The sequence below is a fragment of the Brienomyrus brachyistius genome, chromosome 23, assembly GCF_023856365.1.
Source record: "Brienomyrus brachyistius isolate T26 chromosome 23, BBRACH_0.4, whole genome shotgun sequence".
NCBI classification, from domain to species: Eukaryota; Metazoa; Chordata; class Actinopteri; order Osteoglossiformes; family Mormyridae; genus Brienomyrus; species Brienomyrus brachyistius.
In genome coordinates this window covers 1256493-1279026 of record NC_064555.1, presented here as the reverse complement: position 1 = coordinate 1279026, position 22534 = coordinate 1256493, and the positions used below count along the sequence as shown (strand labels likewise).

The 22534-nt window shown below is 41.8% G+C and overlaps 1 long non-coding RNA gene across 8 annotated transcripts; it reads left to right on the top strand.

The window, feature by feature from the left end:
* Positions 1-291: 291 nt before the first annotated feature.
* On the top strand, positions 292-9290 carry LOC125719536 (uncharacterized). 8 transcript variants are annotated; one of them, XR_007385111.1, is made up of 5 exons: positions 1857-2011; positions 2101-6637; positions 7014-7204; positions 7364-7834; positions 8176-9290. It is a non-coding gene; the product is annotated as an uncharacterized LOC125719536 (long non-coding RNA). The 8 variants fall into 8 exon arrangements; XR_007385106.1 differs by having other exon boundaries at positions 7014-7600; positions 7723-7834; XR_007385108.1 differs by lacking the exon at positions 1857-2011 and adding an exon at positions 292-597 and having other exon boundaries at positions 7014-7834.
* Positions 9291-22534: the final 13244 nt, after the last annotated feature.

Below are 22534 nucleotides of genomic sequence, written 5' to 3'. Positions count from 1 at the left end.
TGTGCAACAGTACTGTATTACAGAGTTCGCACTGTTGATTGATGCTGGTCCATTGTGTGGATTTATAAAAAGCATTTTGGGAAGGGGGTGCGTCTTTATGCATAAGGGTATGCACCCCTTTCAAATCTAGCTGCACTGAAACTGAATCTGTGAAGCTTGCTCAGATATCAACTTTAGCTCCACTGTGTGTATTATCAAAAAATAATGATCTGATCATCCGAGAGAAAGATCCTGAGAGGCTGCATTTTACAGCAGGGAACCGCCTTTGAATTCTGTCTCTTCATTTGTTACTTGTACATATGATGTTTTTGTTGCAAATATAGCTTCATAATTGAAAATGACATTTAAATTGCCTTAAACGATTTAAGTTTTATTTCTGTTACTGATGCATCTTTACGGCGCACCTGACAGCTCGATGACGTCAGCTAATCAGGAAAGGTCCTGGCTTGAGAGACTCTGTACCAGAGACCGGTTTAAATTAAATAAGATCACGCAGTTTAGCCATGGATCCTGATGTATATCAGCAGATTTTCGTTTACAAACCCCAAGGGCAATACCCACCAGGTGTTTCAAAAGCATCTAAATATTTTCCAGAAGGTAAGTAGCAAGTTGCTCGCGGTAAATTTGCATTTAGTCAGGGTTTCATTGTGTATAACGATAACTATAGTTTTTAACTGAAGCATATGTGGTTGGTGACCTGAGAGTAAGGCTGGTGAGTGATTTTTTTGAGGTCCGAGCTATTTATATGGTATGCCAATTAGGCAGCAAAATTTATATTTAAAATGATTTAGGAGTTCGTGACGATTTTTGTCGGTTCATATTTACATGTTATTCTTAAAGTGTTTTGTTATACTTCATTGATCTGTAGGCAAATTCTCTTTTCACCTCCCCCATTTTGGACAGCCTCCCGGTGCGGTACCTAGGGCTTAAAGGCCTTGTTTAAGGAGCCACAGACATGGCGAGGCTAGATCGGAACCAGCGACCTTCTGGTCACAGGCACAGAGGCTTAGCCTGCTGAGCCACAGGCTGCCCCCTGGTGTTCTGTGTTAGAAGTACCTTTCTACATCTTTTTTTTCCCCCATTACGGTATGCGCGCCCATCATTATGTGTGCACCAGACATTGTCACGCGCACATTCACCCGTATCTGGTGGGCACCAGATGCTTAACTAAAATCCATCTCCCAGTAACGACGGTAAAGTAAAGCCTGTAAATCAACTAAGCGTAAAGGTGTATCACTGTTAAGAAAACGAAGTTGGGAGAAGAAGAAAAAAACGAGACCACTATATTTTCATTCTTCGTATCTTTTTCGGAGTATAGGCGCGGCGGCGCGTGCGCGCGCGGAGTTGTAGGGGAGGCCCGATCGGTGTTCTGCCACGGGGCCTTGTGCGCAGTTGTTCCGCCACTGAGTAACCCTATGCGTAACATTTGTTAAACTCCTACCAAAAATACCTGATTAAACTTAATGATGTACCGATTGAGAATCAGATGAACCAAACCTGGAGGAGAACGTGACATGACATCAAACATTGATAAAGAATTGGGTTTGTTCAGCGACATATTGATTGTCAAAATCTTCCTTAGGAGAAACATAATTATTGCGTTATATAATAATGGATATGCACGTAAGTGTGAATTGTTGAAGGTATGTTATAATATTGTTGCACATATGTGAACCATGTATCGTGTGACATGCATGTACAAGAATAGATGGACGCAGTAAAATCAGTCCCTTATTTCAGTATTATGACCATGCATTCTGAGTGTGTATGTGCGCCTCAGCTATGTTTTAAAAAGGCACAATACAGACTGACAGCTGAGCAACTGCGCAGGCGGCTGCAGACTCTTGATTGGCACAGAGAAAACAAAACCATGAGAGTATTCCTGTCCAACACGAAATCGTGCCTTTGTTACTAAAGGTTGCCAAATATCTCTGGGAATGTCTTTGCTGCTGTATTGGTGTGAAGTGTTTATTTTTGATACAAATTATTTTTGTATCAAATAATAATTAAGGTATATTAAGGTACAAGTAAGTTCAGTCAAAACGAAAGTGGTCAATCGTGCTAAAGAAGCTAATACATTATTTGTCCGTTTTAATGCAGGTTCCACCTGAGCTCACACTGGCGAAAAAAGACAAGAGATGCAATTTCCAGGAGATTTTTCTGGCCAGGAATGTCAGCTGACATTGATAAACGGGTGAGTAAATTTCACAAGCTATGTTCTCTTGCAGGTTTCTCAAATGTGATGCATGTTCTCTTTTCTATTAATGTCGATAACAGGTTCACATTTATTCATTCTCCAGTCATTACAAATAAAGATACAGTGAGATATCTTAATACGATACAGCTGAATTAAAACAGTTTAAACTGCAGTTTTTATGTTAGCAATGTAGCAAATTGTAGCCATTCGGTTTCAATTTTAAGAAATGCAGATTTTTGCAGATGTTTTCACTTTGACAGTGATTGTTTAAATCTTCTTAGAGAGATCCTCTGTTTTTTTAATCATTCAGTCTTTAATGCAGAACCATATAGTTGATTGTGTTCTGCCACCTTGATTTCACCTGTTTGATATTTATGTGTTTTTATCGGTGTCAGAGTGTGCGGTTCGTCAGGCCACCCAGAATGTAATTAAACAACAAGTGGAATATACCCCCATAAAATTAGGTATAGTTTGTTATTTTAACATAGTCCTCAAACTGAAATAGATGGACCCCCCACAACAGTCAAAGTCACTCACTAATGAAATGTATGTATATTCTGCTAAATTCCAATAATTTTCTGAAGCTAAATCTCTGTTTAGCTTTCCTGAATGTTTTGGCGTATGTAGCACTAGATGTGTAAGTGAAATATGAACTTAGATCTGAGAGGCTCACGTTATAAAATATGACATTAAATTTCCAGCCGATTTATACTGGCACCCAGTGAGCAAATTCATTTCCATTTACATCATTCAGCAGAGATTCATTTCTAAATTGACTTTGGTCTCCCTGTAGCCTGCAGCATGAGGATCAGAATGATGGTAAAGTTAGGGTACAGCCAGTGTTTAACCAATGACGTTTCTGAACATAACCAAGCATTCCACCACCACGGACTATAAGGCCATTCTGTTATTTGTTCTATAATTTTTGCTCTTCCTTTTAAGGTCACAGAGCCATTTGAACTGTTTTGGATTGACCTGATTGGAAAACCGGTGACACTAAACCATGAACATAAATATATATGTGTTATCGTGGATTATTTGACTAAGTGGTCACAAGCCTACCCACTGAAATTGAAATGTGCGGAGGAAGTGACTGCACGCATTATAAAATCCGTCTGCCGGTTTGGGGCTCCAAAGGGGATCTTAACTGACCGAGGAAGGGAGTTTGTCAGTGCGGTAAATTGAAGTGATCCAATACCTGACTTTAATGCAGAGAGAAAATGATACTTAAATTGCAAATATATTCCTTATTTTGGTGTCTGTACACTTTTTCAGTTTTATTACATATTAATTTTTATTAACAGATAAATATGCGAGTTTGCACCAAACCTGGAACTGATAGAAGTCTTTGCTCTCCTCACCATCCACAAACAAATGGCTTGGTGGAGCAGATGAATGATACTATCCAGAGGCGGGGAAAATGCATCTTGGTTGTTTTTTCTCCTTTGTCACATCGTGTTGTCTGTAAGGTATCAAAATATTTTCAGGAAACACTGGTTTCAAACATCAGTTGTTGTATTTCGATTTGAGCAAATACACCTATTCATGTTTTGCCAAATACTTTTGGGCAAGAGATCAGCTACTTGTGATGAGTCTGTCTGCAGTTATGGTTGGGCTACGCAGGAAAAAACGAATCGCTAGCAAATTCTCACCGTACTTCCTCATGTTTGGAAGAGAGGCCCGCTACCCTCCTACAGTACCAGAGCAATAGCAGGTTAGGCTGTGAATGTTGAAATGTATTATAATTAGTTATTTCTCGCGTAGCTCAGATGATGTCTTCTGAGGCTGTTTAGCTATGCAGAGTCCATCATTAAAACGTGGTTGCTGTCTTCATGGACACTTTTAGCAGCCTCTGCCATTTTTGTGGGTTGAAGGAGTCTGGCAAACTACGGGTCATTTCTACAATATACAATACAACAAACATTTCTCCTTTGATTGGGAGACTGTTTCTCTCCAAACTCTGAGGCCAGTGCATTTAACTTGATCAATCGGGCTGCTTTTCAGATTTGCTAGATAATACAGATAAGAAATTAGCGATTTCCCAAGTGAGTGTGAGTTTCCAACTGTAACCTGCATAAGTAATTTCATGAAACGCTGGACTCCCAAGGAGTCACTGAGAGAGTATTTACCTGTCAGATAGTCCGTGAAGATATGAGGGCAGACAGTGAAGCAGCTGCCATTGGTGTTTGCACAGTGTTAACAGTCATTAAGTTCAGCAGTTATATCACTGGCCTCTCACCCTTATTCTTCTCATCTATTTTGTCTATATACTGATTTTTTATTTTAGGACAACTATTGCTGTTACATTTAGGCAGCAATCTTCCCTCAGTTTCCTATTACAATTCCTTTAGTTGCTTTGAATCTTTAATGTGAAAAGCGTTAACTACACTTTAATGGAAACAGTCTCCCTTCCCTTTAGATATGCTGTGATGTTTGCAGCAGATGGTCCCACCATGAGTCTGGGCAGAATCCTCCATTAGATAAAGGCTACATGTGTCCAGCACGCGCATAAGGGTTTGTTAGTGTATTCATTTTGTGTTTTATGTAGGATTATTTGAGAATGTGTCTACAGGTGTTACGCCATTCGCAGCCAAGGCCTAATGACGAAATTTATGTTGCGTTCCCTCATCTGCAAGCAACGGTGCACGTGGAAAAACGATTTGGCCTTTGAACCTTCCTGTGCCCAAGGGTCGGGCACCCGAAGCCGGGCACAAGTCTTCCGGTCTAAGCTCCAAAATGCATCAAGATGGCAGAAGTGGCCGGTCCTAATTGCAGAATGCAAGATTGACAGGTTAAAGTCGATGCAACACAAATCACATGAGAGTCCAGTAAGGGGAAAACAAAATTACAACTTCCCACAATTTAATGACTGAAATGCTTTATAGCAAACATGCAGAATTGACAAGATGGTTACAAACCAAAGCTTAAGAATTTTCTGTAAATTCCTGAGTCTATACATATATGAATGAAACCTCCCCACAAATTTTTTATCATTTCTAGTAGTGGTTTAATTTCCATCTTCATCCTTCTACGTAAATAATTAGGCATGCATCCGAGGAACCTTCAGTGTGAAATCAAGACCATCTTTAACATAAACAAGCGTAATAATAATCATAATAATGAATAATAAATTAGATTTATATAACGCTTTTTACAAACCTAAGGTAGCTTTACAAAGAGGGAAAAAGAACCGTCCAAGCAGTTCATGAAGAGAAATGTTCATTAGTGTTCTTTAAGTCAGATTTTAAAAGTAGAGAATAAAGAACGGTCAAGGAGAGACTGAGGAGGAGCGTTCCAGAGTCCGGGGACACTGACACCGAATGACCTGCCGCCCAGAGTGAGAAGCCTGGTGGTCAGGAGTCGGTGTGTGAGGCCTGAACCTCCCCTTTAATGCCATTACATTAATAACTGCTGCCTTTATCTGACAAACAACTCGCAAAGCAGTGGAGCTGCTCACCAGGACAGTTAGGGTTAAAGGCTGTGCTCAGGGGCCCAATGATTAAACCACAGGGCTGAGCATCTTCCAGTTACAGGAACACCACCTCAGGCAGCTGAGCTATACACAGTCCCACAATATGAAGCTAAAAACGAGGATGAAAGATGAACAGACTGGAGAAAGAAACTATATGATCTTCCCCATTGAACTGTAATGTGTCCCACTGGACTCTCGCAAGCCAGTACTTTGCATGTGCTTCAATAATATTGCAACCTAATTTTGCTAAAACTGAATTGACTCTTTGATGTATTTTCACTGAACCTTACGGCTGTCATTTTCCAGTAATATTTCTCCTGCTGAATCTGGCAGGCCTCAATTGCCTCGTGGAAATGTATTTTGTAGGGAATTATTGATTCTGACTGGTACTGAACCCACAAAGGTCACACTGGGGTCAACAGTGTTGTTGCTCACTGATGCGAGTAATTGACTGTTTTCTGACGGAAGAATCTGGAACGAATCAGAATAAAAAAACAAGCACATAAATAAAATCAAAACAATCGGAAGAAGCAGGTATGATGGAAATTTCATGCTTGAATAAACACAACCAATTACAAACTAAAATAATTAATGCATTTTAAGAGGAAGAGGGTACAAGTAATCTAGTGACTCAAAATAATGAATGGAAATTAACCTCTTTTAGATTTTTTTTATGGCCAAAAGGCTTTGACAACAGCACATCTTACCTCAAGGCACATTACAGTGTTGAAATTATGTCGCTATTGTTGCTAAGAGGATAAATACATTAATGTGTTTTTGTTACCTCCTGTTGTCATAGATACTGTCATACATTCCCTCATTGTGTCTTGTGCTCACGGACAGCAAGGTGAAGAACGTCCTCGTTGCCTCTGGTCACATCACTTTCTGTCACAGATCCTCTACAGAATGATGATCCTTCCCAATGTGGAGTAGAGACTCACTCTCTGAACCTCCTAAAACTTGACTTGGTGAGTTTGTGGGGAAACCTTCAGCCAAAAGAAGAGCCGCAACTTTATCTGCTTGTATTCTCAGGTTTACATGGAGACCCTAACCCACCATCCAGCATGTACAGTGTGTAAGCTGGTGACATATGCTTCAGTATAAGGAGGGGGGGGGGGGATTTCCATTGCGTCATAGTTTTATAGTATTTTAGAAGAGCCTAAGCTCATCTGCATTCCTCCTCTTCTCCTTTTCTGATTCTCTTCTTTTAAATATACAATATAAGTCTGAAAAACAGCTCGGATGTCACTACTGACATCTCTGAGCACCTGGAGCCTCCATACATTTAAAAAAAAATGTGTTATTGCTGCCAGAAGTAGTGGACCAGCTCTATACTCTCGGCAGGGTCCTGGAGGGAGCGTGGGAGTTTGCCCAAACAGTCTACATGTGCTTTGTGGACTTGGAGAAGGCATTCGACCGCGTCCCTCGGGGAGTCCTGTGGGGAGTGCTCCGGGAGTATGGTGTGCCGGGCTTCCTTATAAGGGCTGTTTGGTCTCTGTATGACCAGTGTCTGAGCTTGGTCTGCATGGTCGGCGGTAAGTCAGACTTGTTACCAGTGAGGGTTGGACTCGGCCAGGGCTGCCCTTTGTCACCGATTCTGTTCATAGCTTTTATGGACAGAATTTCTAGGCGCAGCCAGGGCGCTGAGGGTGTCCGGTTTAGTGACCTCAGGATTAGGTCTCTACTTTTTGCAGATGATGTGGTTCTGTTGGCCTCATCGGATTGAGACCTTCAGCTCTCACTGGAGCAGTTTGCAGCCGAGTGTGAAGCAGCTGGGATGAAATTCAGCACCTCCAAATCCGGGACCATGGTCCTCAGCCGGAAAAGGGTGGAGTGCTCTCTCAGAGTAGAGCTGCTGCTCCTCCGCATTGAGAGGACCCAGATGAGGTGGCTCGGGCATCTGCTCAGGATGCCTCCTGGACGTCACCCTGGTGAGGTGTTCCGGGGGAGGCCCCGGGAAAAGACTGCTACCAAAATACAAGGTTACACTGAACAAAAAATATTTTTTTTGGTAAAAAGGGGGTGTGTCTATATTATTTTTTAAACTTGGCAGAGCCAAAGGTCGCCACACCAGTTATCGTAATTGGCTGAGGAACGCTGGAATGTCCAACAGGCAACTGCGTCCACCACGTGTGGCCCGAAGGACAAGGGCGCCATGTACTGTGGTAGGTGGCCAGGTTTCCCTTGTAAGACGTGGGTGATGGATTTGGGTGCCTCATGGAAGCCAAATGGCATCACACCTCATTCACCGGACACGTGTTACACGTTGCCTTTGCTTGGTTGTTTTAATGCCGCTTTGTCTGTGTTTCATTTTTTATGTACCCTGGGGGAGGGGGGCATGTACCTATTGTTTGCTGTTCATCCTACAGGGGGGGGTCTGCTTTTTGAAAAAGAATATCCTTGCCTTATGTTCGCCCACTCATGCAGCTGGTCTGGCATTGACATAAAGCTTCTGTAAACTTTCCGTCACTATTGTTACAGCTTTTGCTTCCATTTCTTTTTAAAGGATCTACTACCTGTTTGTTTTTGATCGTTTCGAAAACCGTTGGGAAGCTGCCACCGTGGATTTTCCATGGTGAAAATAGCTGGGAAAACGGGAAGTGAACACAGAAAAGCAGGCGAGCATCACTCCATACAAGGACCTAGATTGGTGCATGTTTCCACAACAGCACTAAACGTGGTGAAAGGTCAGCTTACTGGACGTCTCGGCCCCCTGGTGTTATACTGAGAAACAGCACTTATAGACACAGGATAATGTAGTTCAAACAGAGAGTACGTTTTAGTTTGTATGCACACACCACTGCTGGAAAAACAACTATATAATGCTGCATAAATATTCTGCTTCAGCATTTTAGCTTATTTAGTGGATGTGTTTATCCTAATCCCTGAAGCAATGGGAGGTTCAGGGTCTTGCTCAGGAGCCCAGTGGTGACATCATGCTGCCAATCATGATTTGAACTGGCAACCTTCTGGCATCCTACAGATGTAGTATCCTACCCCACTGAGGCTCACTCTATGTCAACGTCCTTTATCACTAATTTATTATCCACTTGTTATATTGTACTGTTTTGTCTTACTGAATTATTGTCTTGAATTACACTACTGTTTGTCCATTGATGACCCTGATGATCCCGAACTGAAAACTAACAAACTGTCATGATCCTCATTTGTCTTGTCCCTGATTGGCCAGCAGAGGTCGCTGGTCATCCCGTAATCACATTGTTCCCAGCCCTCCTGCCTTAACCATCCGCACCTGTCTCTAGAGCGTTAATCATGTTCGGTGTAAATACGTTCCCTCCCTCAATGTGTTCCTCACCTCAGTCATTGTTGTTACATAGATCCTGTTTCTATTCAGTTAAAAGTTGCATCTGGGTCAAGTCTTTGACACAAAATATGCTTTGTAAAAAGTTAGTGAGAAATGTTTCTTGAATTACCCTGTATATAAACACATTTAATCAGTAGTAAAACAGTAAAAGCCGTGAGTCATTTGAAATTAATAAAAATAAGAATATATATCAGATAAACATATAAAAGGTGTTTTATGAACCGTTTTGTTGAGGACCAGACAAAAACATTTTGTATGCGTTTCTGTCTAAATACAATCTGGCTCAGTAAACATAATTAAATGCATTGCGCAATAAAAAAATGTGTTACAAAGTCTCTATTTATACACAGTGACTCATTCCCACATTTCTTACATGTTAGAAAGCTGGTCTGTGAAAATGTTAAAAACGGCTAATGTTAAAAAACATATTCAAGAAGTATCTCCTTTTTTACACAATGAAACCTGCTTGTAAAAACACACACAAACACATAAACTCTATGTGCCGGTCTCTATGATTCATAATTTAACAGTCGGAGGACAAGAATAAAGACGTTCCACCATTTCGTCGCCTTATAAACAGTGCCAGCATAGCCCAGTATATCATAACCCCAAAACAATCCATCCGCACCTTCATTCCGATAATTTGTCGTTTTGTTATTGAACGCCAGACCGGCGCTTCGAATTATATGCATTTACTTTTCATTTTTGAGAACATTTCAGTTGAAGCTGTTTCAGGCGAACAACCAGCAGCAAGCTGTTATTTCCATTCAGGGAAACACTTTCTAACAAAGAACCATATTATAGTTTAACAAGTGTCACATTTTAGAGAGGATTTTCTTATAACCAATATCTAGGACTTCTACTTCCCCATAGTTGTTCCCTAATGAAACTGATCTCTGAGAAAATGAAAAAAAAATCTTTGACTCTATTTTTTTCTCCCACTCCAAGTTTGTCTGTCGTCAGTTCGCCAGCAGGCAGCGACACGCTCGGGGGAAACAGGGCGCAAATGAGGCAGCGGGCACGCTCGCTCCCGTGCGGTTCAGGCAGCTTGTTAGCGGGGGTTTCATGGCTCGCCATGCCGGACGAGCAAATGCGGAAGGGAGACACAATTTAGGTGACGCCCGTGAGAAGGAGCTTAACGAGGGAGCCTGCTCCGGTTTCCTTTAAATCCTCTGCTGTCCCACATTCTCAAAGCAAATATGAAAACAAATAAGGCTCAGGAATATTCTGGCTCTAGGCGTCCATAAGAAATGAACAGGAAGATTCCACAATAACATTTCCATTAGACTAAAACACTTACTGTAAATGATTCGGGCCTGTATTAGGGAATACTGCTCTCTAATTGGATTGGCTCAGATTTCAGTAAGAAAATTCCTCATCTAAGCTCTCTGGCTGTTTCCTGGATCATCTGATTTTGCCCATGGGTGACCCTTTGTTATTCTTACTTCCTCAATCCACCTCTGGTAATTCTGGGAAATTAATATATTGTCAGAAAGAAAAATTCTCTCGATTCCCATCAGAATTGTGGATGCTACCTCGCTCCCAGACAGCAGAGCCCGAAATCCAGACTTCAGCTTCCTTCAACTGACACACAGACCTATAAAGTTAAGGAATATTTATTAAAACAAAGTAGGTATGGAAATTAAAAGGACCATAATTTTCTATATTTGTTTCATGTAAGAAACAAAGAATCTGGGAAGAACATATAGCAGATATTGATTTTTTTACTAGCCTTACAGTTTTCAGTTTGTGTGGTTTATCTTCCAGCCTACAGGAGAATTAAATGGAGCAAAAGATAAAATTTATCAAGTGAAGACCTGGACTAACCCATCACCATGGATCTAGATTCCGTTACCCTGTTTGCATAATATTTACCTAGTGTGTGTCAGTGTGTGTGTGTGTGTGTGTGTGTGTGTGTGTGTGTGTGTGTGTGTGTGTGTGTGTGTGTGTGTGTGTGTGTGTGTGTGTGTGTGTGTGTGTGTGTGTGTGTGTGTGTGTGTGTGTTTGAGAGAAAATCACAGCCTCTGTGTGTATATAGACAAGGGCATTACTTTGGGTTGAACATGAGGGGCGGGGGGGGAGTGTTGAGGTCTCCACCCATTTAAGGGGTTGTATTGGCTGGCTTCCATTACTGGAGGGGGGGTACACCTCCCCATTAGTTATGCCCATGTATATATAGGTGTATGCGTGCGTCCGTATCATTGTAACTAAACGAGGAAGCACATGACTGTTTCCACGTCACTCTTAATGATACTTTTCATTTTGCCTTGATGATTTAACACTGGGGCCTTGCTGTGACTGAGCTGGGTAAGTGCTTATGGAAATTGGACAGATGGGTGATTTTATATTCCTGTTATTACTAATCCAAAACCCATTCAGGAGAAAAAAACACAGTTCGGCTTTCATAAAAGCAGGTCATTCATGGAGCACATTACCTCAAGCGGCTTCACAGTATATTAGTTACTAAATCTCAATATACGTTTTATTGACAGGAACAGGAAACCACACCCTCTCATTTTCTATACTGCCCATGCAGTAAAGGGTGGTCATGATATCATATGGAATTTTATTTGTTCGTTCATCAACTACTTATCCAGTACAGAGTCAATGGCGGGGTCGGGGGGTCTCAAAAGGGGGGGGGGGGGGGGGGTACAGATATCCACTCTGGGCGATGTAGCAAGTGGATTTGTCCAGATGCTTATTATATTTCGTAACCCTAAAGAACTATCAGCTAGTTGTACACTGTGAAATTTCATGTGTGTAATTTTACGAATGATATTCTATGGATGCAAATTAACATAAGTTTGGCTGGGACTTGAAAATGTTTAGCTTGAAAAGATATATGAGGCAAAGTAACCTAATAATAGACCATAATATAAATCATCCATCCATCTATGCGTCTGTCCGTCCATCCATCCATCATCCGTCCATCCATCCATCCATGCATCTGTCCGTCCATCCTTCCATCCATCATCCGTCCATCCATCCATCCATGCATCTGTCCGTCCATCCGTCATCTGTCCATCCATCCATCTTCTAACCTTCTATCCCAGTCAGGGTCACATGGACAAGAAAATCATACAAAGATGAAAATTCCAAGAAACATTGTTCAAGGGTTTGTATTTAATTAGAAAACAGTGGTTCTAGGACTGGGTCTGGCACTTTGATGCTCCTTGAAGAATTTCCACACACACACACACACACACACACACACACACACACGCTGAGCGCATGACAAAATGAAAGACAATTCGGCCTGAGGCTAATGAACAGGAAAATACATCTCAATTGTGCAAATTCTGGGAGGAAAAAATAAATAAAAACCGTAACTCTCAGAGGCAAATTGGCAAAATAAGCAAAGGTCTTGTTTCCACATGAACTCTTTAAAGGCAAAACCACGAAACCATTTCCCGGTACCAGAGATGAAAGTCGCTACATGAAAGTTATAGCGGTGATGGTGGGGAACCGCACCAGGCTGGAGCCCGTAAAGGTGAGCTGCCGGGATCCGTGCGGCTTTGATCATCGCTTTCGTCGCCAGGGCTGGAGTGTCTGCAGAAATGAATGGCTGACATTTATTACATGGTGCTGCCCGCCAGTGAGTGGGCTTCTGTCCAGGCACATTCTCATCGCTGGATTTGATTGTCATGAAATGTGGGTGATAATTTCATTTTTCAGCTGTTAGTTTTTTTTTTTTAACGGAACGTGACTAAAATTGATGGAAGAAGTGAAAATTTCGTGTTGTCAGCCTCTATCAAATGTGAACGAGGCATTAGAAAAATAAAGACCGCTTTCCATCCATCCATCTATCCATCCATCCATCTATCCATCCGTCCATCTCTGAAGTAGTAAGCGATCCTAAATATAGTGAATGATTCATTGTCATCGATCCATTCTGGCTGCCATAAATCCATCCTTGTCTTTCAGTTTTATCCAGTAGCATTTCTCAGATAAGCATTAAGTCTGCGGTGAGTTCTCACATGGGGAATTCTCCTTCAGTCTTTCCAGTTAGGTTCAGCTCCTGCAGCACAGCAGGTACAGCACTGCGCCCCCAACACAGAAGGTTCAGATAAATGAATGAAATGTGATCACTGTCCCCAGGCTGCTGCGACATGTACCAGTAACGAAGATCTGGAATTCGTTAGCAGAAGCCCATCAGGGTTCATGCCCTCATTAATGGTGGAGAGAAGCCACCTCCAGCCTCCATCTTGATTCCCTGCATTTAAACTCAGATGAGATTCCACAAACCACAGCGCCCCACAGCCACTGGAGTGCAGCTTCAGAGTGTCTGTGTCTTTAAGAGCCGTCCTTAGCTGGGTGCACACGGTAATCAGCAGGGGCTGTGCACACGCCAAACATGCTTCCCTCTGGGCAGGCACCCCTTTTGGTGACCTGCTCCTTTCTGGTGGGGGGGGGATCTGTGGTCAATTATTCATCGTTAGAGTCAAAGTCAGGTCCTGCCTTCCTTTCACCGTTCTCTCTGCTGCGATGACACTGACAGGTGTGTGAGCAGAAGGCACTAGATCATCGCCTCCCTCTTTCTCGCTGTCCTGTACCTGTCTCCTACAGCCTAGGTGGATCACCGTCATTTCCCACTATCGCTCACTGCCATAATTCAACCGGCCACATGCGAAATTTGTACAATTACTTGTCGCTGGGACTGTATCCTCAAGGGTCAACCAATTGTACCCTAGCTATCGGTAGTTGTACCATTTAGTATAATTAAGGTATAGAAATGGACTCTGAGGAACATTTTTGTGCCATTGGAAGTACGGTAATGTTGTTTGTACCTTGGGGAACAAAACGATACTGGGGGGTGCTTTGCTACTGTGTGGTGAGTGTCCTGGTACAGAATGTCTGTCGTTGCGTCTTCCGGGGGGGGGCTACACAGTGGTGGTGGCTGAAGTCGTTCCCCATTGGTTCTATAAAGCGCTTTGGGTGTTTGAAAAGTGCTATGTAAATGCAACATTCATCCATTTGTACAAATGGCAAATAAGGCTTTATTTCAGGGTTAGATTTGATTTTTACTATTTGTATTTTATTTTACTTTTTAAATGTCGTGGGGGTTGGGAAGGTTTAGGGACTGCGGTGAGTTTCTTGAAACCTTCTTAACGTTTCGTCGTTCTTAAGCTCTGTGTTGGAAGATAGAACTTACGATGGACGTAGCATTAAGAAGGTTTCAAGAAACCGGGCCCTAGTGCGTAAGCAGGTTTAACGAAATGATGAGGAGGAATTAATAAATAAGGGCAACTGTTTCTGCTTCAGAAGACACAGAGAAATGAGAGGAGAGGGTTGAAGAAAGGGCTACGGTGCGGTATAAGCTCAGGCACTGGGATCACACATCAGGCCAAAAGGGGACACAGGGCAGAAGACAATTTCCAACGATTGGTATTAAGGCACAGGAGAAGTGAAAGCATCCACTCAGACCTTTGCCCTGCCCAGGGACATCAACAGCCCCTCTATCTTGCAAATCCCTTTTACCAATTTCTCTGTAATGAAGAACAACCAGTGACAAACAAACAAAAAACAAGCATTTACTGTCTCTGTAATGCGTTTGAAATGATTTTTTGCCAAGAATCGTTGCACTGCCGTGGCCTTATCATGGCAACAGAGCGGCTTCCGGAATAAGCGAAACTTTTCAAGACCTGATCCCAACCCCCAGCCCCACATAGGCGAAAAAGACCGGAAGAACACCACGGGTGTCCGACAGCATCATGGAAGTCCCCTCATTTCAGAGGCTGCCCCAGAAGGCAGCCGAGAAGCAAACGGGTGTTAATCTTTATTCTTTTTTTGTCAATAACAGCAAATAAGACGAATGCATGGATGGATGTAGCTGGATTTAGGTCCTGCACCATGCTTAATAGTACAAGAGCAGCACCCCCTGGGGAAACTGAAAGTACAACAGGGTAACAAGTCTGTGTTCATACCCACAGTACATTGCTCTATAACTCTTATGTCTCCTGCAACGCCGCTGGTGACTCCCTGGAGCTTAGGTTTTATTGCATTGTCCTTATGTCACGCTAACTGAATGGACTATGGTAAATGTTCACACAGTCTAGTTCATAAATCACATCTATGCCCATTGTACATCATTGGTCTGCTGGGGTCTTGCGTTCGATCTCCGTGCCACTTAAGAGTTCCAGTGGTGCGCCCTCGTTAGTCACGAAGGGGGGTGACTTTGGTAACTTTTGCAGCCACTCAATCACTGACTCTTCAGCAGAGCTACATGGAACCTCCCAAGGGCACCAGCCAAAAGACAAAACAATCAAAGTGTAATTTTTATAAATGTTTGTGTGCGGACTATATATATGCACTCAGATAAAGGGGAAAAATAAGGTATGCATTTATAGTGTTGTTTTATTGAGTGTTTTTTTCACTGTATTTTAAAAACTACTTGCTGGATATTTTAATTGCCATGTTAACCGTTTAATTGGTGCTTAACTCGGCATTTTACATGTACATCGCAGCGTAAATAACATCACGTATCACCACAGAATGTATAACCACATGTACATAGTTAACTTTTCTCTTTTCGTTTCCTTTTCGATGCGCTGCTGTCCTGTCCCTGCTAGATAGCCATCAGTTCATGTGAGAGGAAACGATATGACCGATTATTTCAAAAAGAAAAGGGAACGAAGCGATTAATGTAGCTCATTTCTGTATCAATACTGCCACCCAGTGTGCAACTAATGAAAGAATTCGGACTTTTTTTTTCTAGGTAACATTTCGTCACAAATTTTAAGAGTTTAAAAATAAAACTAATATATTACATATATGTGTGTACACTTAAATATTGCCACATTTCACTGAAAATAGTTTACTTTATTTTATCCAATCCCACGCCACTTACATACAAAACTTTTGATATTAAAGAAATTATTCGTCCTTCCATCATTGATTCATCCAAGATCTTCCAAACACTTATCCAGCACATTTTTTATGTACATATTTTACATTTACGCTTATTCAGCTTGTAGATGTTTTCGGCCCGAAGCACTTTACAGGAACAGTATAATGTGCATGAACATTTGAGGTCAGGCTGAGCAAACACATTCCGTAACCGTGGCAAATCTCCGCAACCTTGTTTTATATCTGTGGAGCCACCAGCTCTATAATATAATAGTTCAACAAACCACAACACGACACAGGGATATGAAGCCTTCTTAACGCTACGTCGTTCGTAAGTTCCGTCTTTTAACATAGAACTTACGAACGACGTAGCGTTAGGAAGACTTCGGGAAACGCACCGCGGGGAGTTCCGTTCAGTGTCCTCCGTGCTTTCAAGAACAGGCTCCTGTCACGCCCTGCTGCCCTGCCCCTCCCGTTTCTCCCTAGCAGGTTTCTAAGGAGCCACGCCCGTTCTGTGTTTGTATCTCCGCTTGTTCCTCCCTCCCGGTTAACTCACTCCAGCTGCCTCCCGTTTATCCCCTCGTTAACCCAGTGCCTGCTAGTCTTCTCTTCCCTAGTTCTGTTGTTCATGTTGCTCTCTGCTGTATCTATTGTTGGGTCTGGTCACTAGTGTTAGTTTTATCCTGTGTGATCCTTTTGTTTCCTGCCCTGGCTCTTTATTTTCAACAAAGTCACCATGTTTCTCCTGCTCCATGTGTCCTCTGTCCTCCAGTGCTGGATAAATGATATGGAAAAGGATATTATTAATATTATTGCCCATAACGATAGTCACAGTTTGCATGGCAACATGAGTTATATACATCAGTTAAGAATTCTAGTAAAATGCATTTCACTGGCTTAAAATTACACGTCTTCAGAAACACGTGCTGAACATGGATGTGGAAAAGGTTCATAAGTACATACAGGAGAAATTCTGTCAAACTTAGTCCCAGTGACCATTAAAATGGTCAGGAAGCATGTGAGAACCTCGGGCTGGACTGGCCATGCTGAGCTGCGGGGAAGCCTGCTGTATGACATAAAGCTGGTGGTCAGAAATAGGCAAGGCTTCAATTCACTACCTTTCCAACACAGAACAGTGAGATTAGCTGCATTGGGGACCTTGGGAGGTCTGGTGACGTCCTGTATTTGTTTCAATCTCAACAGAACCGGGAACTCCATATACAGCCAATGGTAGATCTAGCATGTTTACTAAGGTAGGCAGTGTCTCCCAGTAGATCTAATTAAAAGAATAATCGGTGATATGGAACAGGATGAGTTTATGCACTGTGGCTGTGGGGCCAACTTTTAATGCGACCTAAACCAAGTGAAATTGACCTTGTCGATTTACAGGGTGAAGGCCGTCGATTTGTCCTGTATTTCTAAAGCACTCCCCCCACCAGCTAAATGACATGTCTGGCCAGTTGTGATGAGATATAGCAGGACATTCAAGGAATAGATTTGGCAGCATAACTACTGGTCTCAAACATACTGGATAAAAGTGGAACGGAGGGATGTCTAAGTCTGGAAGGAGCTGCAGATGAAGAGGAAGATGAAGAAGAGGTTAGGACCAACGTACGTGATGGCTGAGATGAAGGGTACAATGTTCCCACACGGGTTTGAGATACAGTAATGGGAAGAAGTGACTCCTTGGCGAGTCTGAGTTAAGTCTCAGATCTTGTGCCCTCAAGTCCAAGTTGAGTCCAACTCTCTCCATCATTTTTGTTGTCGAATCACGTCGTCGAATTTGCGATTCGAGTCCAAGTGAAGTTGTGAGTCATGTAACTTGAGTCAATACCTATGTCAGTTTTTTTTACCTGTAGTCATTAAAACTTGCTGATACAAAAACCCGACACATTATGTTGTAGGTTAAGTCTGTCATAGGAGGTATAGGTTTACAAGAGAGTCTCCACTCTGTCACGGTTGTCTTCACACAGTTTTTACATCTGTGTATATGTGGGAGTGATGCATTTTCCCATCTCAGGAGGCCTTGCATTCAGTCAAATGAAAATGCAGATAGCTGAGAATGAACATACATTGAAATGATAAAATTAGCGTAATGGTATACAGAGAGGGACTATAACCTCAAGTCTTCTCGAGTCATAAGGTCCAAGTCTCAAGTCATCTGCCCTGAAGTCCAAGTCAAGTCCATGTCTTTTCATCAGTCTTAGTTGAGTCATAAGTCATCAAACTTGAATCCGAGTCGAGTCGCAAGTCAGTGACTCGAGCCCCCACCTCTGCTGAGCTCTCTGCTATAATGCCCCGGGATAAAAATCTCAACTGAGACAACGTTGAAAATGTTTCATCTTACGTATTTCAAGCACTGAACTGATCAGTCTGATGCAATCGTGATGAAATTCCCCGTTGCTGTATCAACATCTGAAGCAAATTAAGACGCCAGTGAAGAAAAAGGACAGAATGGAGAGGAGATCAGTCACCAGCAAATACTTTAATGTCTGGGGCAGCGGCTGTCTGGGTAATGTCATGCTTCGGGAATTGGAACTTGTGACCACAGAGCTTCAGTTACAACGCACTGGAAACGGCTATGCCCATCCTGGAGAGAATAAAGGCCATTACTGTGAATGGCTTCAGCAACTGCGGACCTATGAGAAGAGAAACATGTCAGTTACAGTGGATTGTGGTGGCTACAGAACAAAATAAATACACTTCTGTTTACTGAAATGAGATGTTTTTGTACCCAAATCTAAGGCAATGAGAAAGACGAGCAAAACAACATTTGCCTGATGCATCGCTTGGCTGCTGATTTATGCGTATTCTGATAGGACGTCAACGGCAGTTAGCATCCGTAAGTCGATACCTGAGCTGACTGCTTGTCCTTCTCAAACCTGAACGTTCTTGCACCTCCTTTTTAGGAGAAACCAGAAGGAACCGACGGACCCACAGATCTGTAATTAATAGGAATACTCGAGGCACAGGTCTGCTTGTGTACAGCTGGCCCCCAGATGAGGAACTTGTTTGGAAAATAAGGACAGCCAACATTCCATTAAAAAAAAACACTTTAAAATTGACTTGAACCACAAAGATTATATATTGGTTGCTGCGTTACGCCAAGAACTTAATTTTAAAGAATGCATATAGTTTTCCATTAGATATATGATGGTACAACAGCATAAAAATGCGTTCTGTAAATTATGTAGTGATGGAACTATACAGCATAAAATAGAGGTTTTAAAGAATGTGTGGGTTTGTGCTCATAAACACATGGCTGTGAGTAAATGAGGGTAAAAACGACTTCTTCTTTAGATAGATAACATTCTCTGTGATGGTGTAAACTATGCAGAGGCTTTGCCAGTGCATCAGGTTTCAAGAGTAGCACACAACAGAGGTGTCACACGATGGCCAGGTGAGGGGACGGCGATTTCTGTGCTGATAGGTTTTCAGTTTGAATGGACCTGGCACCTTACTTACAGGAGAGGTTTGAGAGGCATTTCGATTAAATGAAATTAAAATCATTTACAAGCAAGACTCACATATGTCACCATACTGGGCAGCAGTGCCACTAAACGACAAAATCCAGCACGATGTAAAGGCGACTCAGCGTTAAAGCCAAAGTAATATCAGGCTCCTGGGTCACTGATCTGAGTGCAGTTAGGAGATGCGTGGATCACAGAAAGGTGCTTAAATAGAATCTGTTGTTCAGCAAAAAAAAAATCCTTTGTATAACATATACGTTTCATCTTCGTATTCCTGAATACACACATATTCAAACTTATAAATGTGTCCTCGTAACTAAACGTTGTTAAGATTCATAAACGTTCTTGTTAACTTGATTATTGACGACTGCGCATACTTTTTAAGCTAAAGCAAGCTTGTATCACACATTTTCTCAATTGCTTTGGTACATTTCATGACACACACTTAACATGCTGAAGATTATTTATCAAAACAGTTCATGTATATAGCACAACATTATGGTTTAGCTGCAGAAGCCTGGAAATTAACTCGTGTCTCAAAAGCAAATAATTCCACCAATGAATTCGACAGTGCCACCAAAATGAAAAAAACAATCAGCACGTATTTTATCCATTAGAGTCAAAATGCTTATGTTGTCAGCGTAAGTACTGCATGCTCCCGAGCTTCGGTATTCTGAATGATCATTCCTACTTTCTTATTGTGACAGACTGATCATTTTTCATTACCAAGTTGATACTTATTCATGTGAAAAATTTCAACATTTCAACAAGGAACGAAATCTCAACAAAATCATGTACAGTGGGCAGGGACACTGCTAGAGATTTTGGGCCCCCAACCCGGATCAATCCATTATTTCGAATCCTTTAGAGCCCCCTGTCACTCAGAGGCCCTTGGAATCGTCCGCATATATATGTACTAAAACGTTTGGAATTTTTTGTGAAGCAATGAAAAATGACGTTCTGCTGTGCAGAAGTGACATTATGGTGTGGGGATTACACTTGTTTTGCAAATGTAAATTGCCATTTGAGTAATCTTCTAAAGCAATCGAGAAAATCTGTAAGCAGAAACAGCTGATGATTAGGCTACTTAGGTAATCTCAGCTGAATTAACAGGTGTGAGACGTAGGGCAGGTATATTTAAATTAATCAAAATATAATTTGTTCTACCCTACAAGTTTTCTGCCTTTTTAGTGACCTCTCGCGTGCGAACTGTCGTTGTGATTACGAACAGCAAACACGTTTAAAATGCCGTCACAAAAAAATAATAAGCCTTATTTTAGGCTGTACTTAGTCATAACGAAAAAACGTAAATACATGTTTAACGTTATGACAAGCAAAATTCGCTGTTAGCACTTGCTCTTTGCCAATTTATATTAATAAATAATTTCTTGAAACATTAGCTAATCGTATATTGCATGTATCGAAACATTTACCTAGGAAGGTGTCCAAACACTTCTAACAAGCTATGTGCATCTCTTGTGGGTACTATGCAGAAGTTGAAAGCTCGTCTGTTTAGTGAGGATATAATTTTCATACAATATTTATTTACATACAATTAACTTTGTAGCCATTGGACCGCGAAATTAAAGACTGCGTTGCTGTTCCCTAAATCGACAAGTAGGGGGCGAGACCTTCCTTCCAATTTTCTTGAGTCGGACAGGGAGTGCGACTCATTCCAGTGTTAATAACACAAACGGACATGTGTAAATATCTGAGGAATAGTTATTTTACTACTTCATTCATACAGTTAAATTATCTTACAATAATTTACATTGTGCCAGGTTTATTTGCGCTCTTGGCACAACGCACTCAGCGACAGTCATTCATTCTACGCCATTTCACTGTATATGAATCATCCCATGAAATATAAACTTTGAAATATCGCAGTTAATTTGCATTATTTAATCAAAATATGTAGGAGTGATATGCATGCATTTAACTAGAGATGCAATGTAGATCATCATTGATTCTGTTCATCAAAGAGTAAACTTTCGAAGGCACCTTGAGTTTTCTAACGGGATAACAATTACTCCAGATTTGTTTGGACGATGACAGTAGCCGTTTGTACCTATTTATCTTTATTTTTCTGTCATTTGTATTTAAGACCTGAAAAGCAATTGTGCCTCGGAAATAACTTGCGCTCGCCTCCTAAAACATCCCTAAAATCTCTTTTTGGTGTGGCTCTGTGTAATCTCGCGGTGCTTGACTGGCGTTTTCCTGCCGCTATTCACCAACGGCGGCGTACGCACTTCTGTCAGTGTCCGAAAGCCTACGGTACGCTACGCGTGTGAGAAATGTTACGTAGGCGTACGCGGCGCTGTGGGGGCCGACGTGAGATCGCGAGGGGGGAACTTTCGCTCGGCGAAAATCGGCTATTGAGGCAGCTGGGAACGTCAACGCCATGGGTGAGTCTCTAGCCGTTTAAAGCAACGAATCTCTAAACATTTCAGTCGCATTTAATTCCTTTTAACAAAGTGTGGTTTATAATATAAACTATCAACGTCCAGCCATTATTTTACTCCTAGAAACTAATTTGAATGTTAACTCGAGGGAGGCATTTCCTGTGTATTTTTTCCATCAGTAAGAAATGGTTTCTCCCTCTGCTAGCTATCTATCTAACGTTAATAATAATATCTGCTTATATTTTACGTTGAGTTTTTAGTTGTGTCGTTCCTTTGCACCTTAAATCTCAAAAGGTTTCAACATCTGATTATCTGGCTTTAAAAAACACCAAGTAAAATGCTGAACCCCCCGAGCTGGCTAACTTTAGCTGTACTGCTAGCCATTGACGTAGAGTCTCAGATTTGTAAGAAATGCTGCTCGTTATTCGCTGCTATAGGGGGGTATGTGTGCTGTAGACGCTCGAAGCGGAGCACTAACCCTTTTTTATCCAAATCACACTTCTGTGTGTCTTTCAATGGGATCAAAGACGAGCACGATCGTTGCCAAGTGATCCGACATCCACCAGATGTTTTTCGGTATCTATTCGATAGCCTGTATTCACTAACGTGGACGTAGCTGTTATTATTTTTAAACTGCATTACATTTTCTAGCTAAGGGTGAGTTTCTGCGTATAGGTCGTGGATACTGTCACCGGGCTAAATCTGCCGTAAATTCTCTAAAGCGCACGAATGGGTATTATTGCCTAGATCGGCGACATGTAGGAAAGAATGCAGGGAAAAGGTATGTACTGGGGTGTAAACACTCGGAAGGTTATTAAGGGG